The sequence below is a fragment of the Sus scrofa genome, chromosome 16 (assembly GCF_054392235.1).
Source record: "Sus scrofa isolate SSC_HxYL_T2T_F1_AM1 chromosome 16, Sscrofa_HxYL_maternal_Yorkshire_Landrace_v2.0, whole genome shotgun sequence".
Taxonomy (NCBI): Eukaryota; Metazoa; Chordata; class Mammalia; order Artiodactyla; family Suidae; genus Sus; species Sus scrofa.
Window position 1 is genome coordinate 90,586,712 of NC_139398.1, and position 6,000 is coordinate 90,592,711.

Here is a 6,000-nt window from a genome sequence, read left to right on the forward strand (position 1 = left end):
CGCCGTGCCCCTCGGGAACGCGCCTACACCTCCAGGCGTGACAGCTGTGGCCCTCCAACTGTTCAGCCCCTGGCCGCCTTTTCTCTGCAACTATATAATATATATATTTTAAGTGTTAATGTTTTTAATGATTTTTTTCCATTACAGTCGGTTTACAGTGGTCGTCAATTTTCTACTGCGCAGCAAAGTGACTATATTACGAGGACTCTTTCTAGACATAAAAATAGAGGAAACCATCGTTCTTGGTGAGGCTTGTTTTTCTTCACTCCCCAGGAATGAATCGCTCCCTGTGTTTATAGCTGCACCTCTCCTACCGTCGTGGTGTCTGGAAACAGTCCTGGAGATCAGCCCTGGGGTTTGGCCAACTCGCTACTGAAAAGCTCATCAAGTGGTCTGCAGTTTGTCCTTTTCCTCCACCCTGCAGCTGTCTTCATTCCCCCTTGTTTCCAGGGCCTGGGGGGGGTGGTGCGTGTGATATTAAGTCACATGGAGTCACACGTGCACACGCGTGTCTGGTTACATGCACACACGTGTGACTCCGTCTTCCAGCAGGCCGTCCATGGCTCTGTCGCCTTCTTTACTCCGCTGGTCTGAGGGTCCCTGAGCACACAGCAGGCCTGCAGCTCACGAGCCCCCACTCAGGCAAATCGGAGTGTAGGCTCTCCGGGGGGTGGGGGTGGGGCTGGCTGAGAGTGTTTCGCGCCCCCAAGTGTATGTCTCCCCAGATAAGTCAGGCAGCTCTGTGAGGGTGGAATCGAAAGTGACCTCAGAATCCACCTTCTTGTTGAGACTGTATTTGCCGCTTTCATCCGTGCACCCGTCTGTCTGTCTGGCTCTGAGCCGGGGGCAGAGCTGCTCATCGTGGGCTCAGGGGCAGGAGCAGCGCGTGATGGCCCGACAGCCATGTGTGTGATGTGCTTCCACGGAGGGGAGCCAGTGCCTGGGGCACTCAGCCAGCTCTGCGGAAGGGGACAGCCCAGCTGGGGGGCAGGGGGGGCCTGGACAGACCTGGCGGCCCAACCGTCCCTGCCAGCAGAGGCTGACCCAGGCGAGGCGACCTGTCTGTGAAGCGTGTTGAGAAGGACTTGAACTCTGGGAGTGAACGCTCACTCCCCGTGGCTTAAACACCTGGGAGGTGCCAAGATGCGGGGCTTGGGGCCTGACCTAAAGGGTTTCTTTTGGGGGGCGCTGGGCCCAGGTCACACAGGCAGATGCGAAGGGGGTGTCCCCGGAGGTTACTCCGGGCTGTGTGTGCAGGCGTGTGGAGGCTGAGCAGGGCCAGAGAAACAAAGGCTGGAGTCAGAGACTCGGGATTCTCAGCCTCGCCAGAGCCGCTGCAGGAGAGCCAGCGTCCTCTGGGGCCGGACCTGGGGCCACCACCTTTCAGACGAGGCGGGGTGACCAGGACCCTGTGTGGAGCCCAGGCTGGCGGGGCTGCAGTTACGCCTCCTCATGGTCCCTGCGTGTGTCTGGGACCTGATCCCCTCCTCCTGTCAGGACATCAGTCAGATTGGATGCGGGCCCCGCCCCCTGAGCCGACTTCAGCCTGGTCACTGCCCTGAAGACCCTGGCTCCAATGCCACCAGGTTCCAAGATACCGAAGAAGGTGGGAACCGGGGGGACCCCACTCAGCCCATAGCAGCAGCCAGGGCGACATTGCGGAGCAGGCAGCAAAGTGAAATGAGACAGCTATAATTTTATTATCCCATTAGTAGAAGAATAGGATGGAGAGTCTAAGTTATTCCTCCAGGTGAGGGACCTAAATCAGAAAAAGAGACAATTTTTTGCATCACCAAACTCTCATTACATTTTCTTTGATGTTTTATTGCTAAATTCTTTTTCGCACGGTGGTGTTCTGATTTAAGAAGAGTGAACAGTATAGATTGCAGCCCGGAATAGAGCCAGGCTGCTAGAAATATGTTGGCCAATATTTTCCTTTCCCCGTTATTTGGGTGGTAATTGATGTGTGCATTTTACAGTTCACTGCAGCTTCAGCCCAGGGAAGGCGCACGAGGCAACGTGGGGCTGAAATATTTGAAATGGTCCAGCCTTCATCCTTGGTAAACTATTAGGCTCATTTCAGACTTTCCAGAAGCAAATGAGTGCTTCATCGCTCTGCCTCTGATTCAGTGGCCCAGTAGCCTGTAAAAATATGCAGATTAGTTGCGAGCCAAATAATTTGGTCAGAATTATTAACTAATAAAACATCTTTTCCCCCAGAATCTGCTATCAGGAATAACTTATCACACAGAAGCAAAATAAATGCTCAGTGTTGCTAAAAGAGATAAAAGTCATTGAGCCATGAACGTAAAACTATATTGCAAAACTTCCAGGTACTGAAGAGTAAGTGGATGGCATGCGGATGCCGGGAGACCCTGTTCACAGGTAAGGCTGCCCCCCGCCCATTCGCCACAGGGTTAGTGATGAGTGGAATGGACGCGGCTCTTGGGGCTCAAAGTTTGCGAACGGTGGGGCTGAGGGAGCGATTATTAACAAACTGGACATTAATTGACAGTCTTATTTTCTCCTGAATCGTGGGGGACGAGCAGCCAGGATTTCGGGGACAGGTAACTGCTTGGAGTGGGCCTGTGGCTCCCGGGGAGGGGGCAGCCCTTTCTCCCAGGGTCAGGTAGGGTGCCTGCAGCTGTGGTCCCAGGGGCCCCTTCCCCTGCAAAGGGCAGAGGCAGTGGCAGCGGGGACTGCCCGCGGTCAGTGCAGGGTGCGTGCTGGCAGAGAGGGGGTCTGGGGGGTGCCCAGGGTCCATGCAGGATGTGTGCTGGCAGAGAGGGGGGCTAGGGGCCTGCGCCAAGGAATGACCTTAGCTTCTCTCCGAGGAAACAAAGTGATGCGAGGGGCCTTTTGAGGCATTTTGATCCAACAGGCAGCGTGTCGTGTTTTCAACATAGGACATTTGTTGTTATCAAACATACTGACTGTTAACTGAAGTTTCCCTGCAGCATCAGCTCTCAAAGGAAAGGGACTTTGACGTTCCGCCATCACGGTATTGCCTTCCCTGGGTTCCCGCCAGGGTGTCTTGCCCGGAGTCACCCCACGGTCTCCTAGGAGCCCCCCTCTCCCCCCAGCCCAGGCAGCATCTGATTTCTTCCCTGCATGGCTCCTCAGAGGACTTGGGAACTCAGGTTGGTGGGGGCCTGCTTATGTCCCGTGAGGCTCACCTGTCCCAGGACCCCGTGTGATGTGTTCTGGCAAGTGTGCGTCAAACCTCCATCCCCGGGAAGACTGATGACATTTCCAGCAGCCTCCAGGTCACCTTGTGCCTCTCTCCTGTCCACCCATGCCCTTCCCTGTTTCCGTGGCTCTGTCTGCTCCAGCATCTTCCAGACGGCTGGCCATCCCCTTCCCGCAATGAGCAGAACGCTCGTGAGATTCACCACATGAGCACATGTCACTGGCTGTTCCTCCGTTAGGCGAATCTGTCTCGCTTTGTCTTCTCATTCTCATTTGGGCTCTTCCACAGCCAGTATCTGTGTTCAGGGCTCACTGTGGCCTGGCGTGATTCCTAAGATAAGGATTCAGGACAGGGGTCCCCGACTCATGTGGTAAATGTGTTTAACTTTGTAAGAAGCTGCCAATCTGTCTTCCAAAGTGGCTGCGCCATGCTGTGTGCCCACCAGCAGTGGGTGAATGTTCCAGTAGCTCTACACTTTAACCTACACTTTGTGCCAACAGACTTTGTCGTCTTTTAAGGTTTTATTGAAATCTAGTTGAGTGACAAGGTTGTGACAATTTCTGCTGTACAACAAAGTGATTCAGTTTACAAGTACACACATGCATTCTCTTTCAGACTCTTTTCCAATATAGGGTATCACAGAAGATTGGTAGAGTTCTCTGTGCTACACGGCAGGTCCCCGTTAACTGTCCATTCCACACACAGGAGTGTGAAAATGCAAATCATAAGCCCCACTCCATCCTTCCCCAACTTTTCCCTTTTGGTAACCATAAGTCTGTTTTCAACGTCTGTGAATCTATTTCCATTTTGTAAATAAGTTCATTTGTATCATTTTTTAAGATGCCACATATAAGTGATATCATATTGTATTGGCATTTATCTGTCTGGCTTACTTCACTTACTATGACACTCTCCAGGTCCATCCATGTTGTTGTAAACGGCAGAATGTCATTCTTTTTCATGGCCGAGTAATACTCCATCATATATATGTACCACATCTTCTTTATCCATTCATTTGCTGATGGACATTTAGGTTGCTTCTAAGAATAGACTTTTAAATTTTTTGACATTTGAAAAGTGATTTTAGTTTTCATTTCCCTGATGACAAATACGGTTCAGCTTTTTGGCTTATTAACCATATATACCTCTTTTTTAGTGTTTCTTATATTTTCTTGCTTTATTTTTATTGGATTATCTTATTAGTGAGTGGTGAGAGTATTTTTGAGCAAGAAAGATTTTTTTTTAAAAAAATAAGATATCTGTCTTGTAAATATTTTCTATCAACCTAAAGTTTGTTGCTTCATTTTTCCCAAAATTGTCTTCGGAAGAGCAGAGTTTAAAATTGGAGTGGCTTTTAAGGTCATAACATCTGCTGACATCTATTATTCATTCAACAACCACTTACTAAAAGCCAACACTGCCAAGAACTGTTACAGATCCTGGAGCTATGACAGTAAACAAAATGGGTCAAGTGCCTGCCCCCATGGGCTCACCCTGTGTGGGGAAAATAAATACGGAAACGAGTCATTTGAATACTTTCAGATCATGATAATCAGGGGGAGGAAATTTACGTATTGATTTATTTCCAACAGCGTGTTGATTTCAGGCGTTCTGCGCAGCGAGGTGGCATTTGCACACGTTATGAAATGATCACCACCTCAGTGCAATAACCCCGGTCTCCATACAAAGTTATGAACGATGTCATCCACCATACTCCTTCTGCTGCGTGTTACATCCCTGGGCTTATTTAGTATATGACGAAGGTTGGTACCTCTTAGTCCCCTTCAGGGTGAAAGGAAGTTAAAAATCACAGAGGGTGTTGGAAGAGAGAGCTGGGGCGGGAGCCGGGAGACAGGCATTAACCAGGCCGACCCGAGTGGCCTCCTGGGAGGTGGCCTCCTGGGAAGGTGGGTCTTAAGGGAGCTTTGCGTGGCCACCTTCGCAGGAGGCTGAAGAAGGGGGTTAGGTGTCCTTGGCAGGAGGAACAGCAGGGCTGAAGGCCTCAGGTGAGAGTATGTTGAAATGACTGGGGCTTCACAGAGGCATCAGCCTCACGCAGTGTGGAGATGGAGTCCTGGGTGGCAGAGGCTGAGGGTGGGGAAGTGGGTGGCTCTGAGCCCCACTGCTGCTTCTTTCTTTACATGCAGGGAAGCTTCCAGAAGACCAGAGTGTCCCCTCCTCAGTGTTAGAGGCCCATTTGGTAGATGGTTTCTCATTTTCTACCTACATGACCAAATCATTTGTAAGTAAAGTCATTTTTCTTCTTCCTTTCCAAAGTATATGCTTTTTTCTCTTTCCATCCTTAGTTTGCTGAGAACGTCTGTCATGAGTGGTTTCAGATTTTGTTAATATTTTTCTGTATCTGTTGATATGATCGTATGTTTCTTGTCCTTATTTTAGCTTAATGTGGTTAAATGCATTGACTAACATTCAGCGTTGAACTGGGTTTGCCTTCCTGGGGTGTGACCCACCTGGTCATGGTCCATTGCCTTTTTTACAGCTTGTTGGATTTGATTCAGTAAGCAAGGGATTCTTTTTTTTATTGAAGTATAGTGGATTTATAATATCTTCATTTCAGGTAAACAGCATACTGATTCAGTAGTTTTACAGACTCTACTCCACGAAGAGTTACTGTAAGATAATGGGTATATGCTTTGCGCTGTATAATACACCCTTATTGGTTATTTTATACCGAGTGGTTTGTATCCCTTAATTCCATACCCCAGCTTATCCATCCCCGCTTCCTTCTTCCCTCTGATAATTGCTAGTTTGGTTTCTATGTTTATGAGGCTATTTCTGTGTCACCGTAT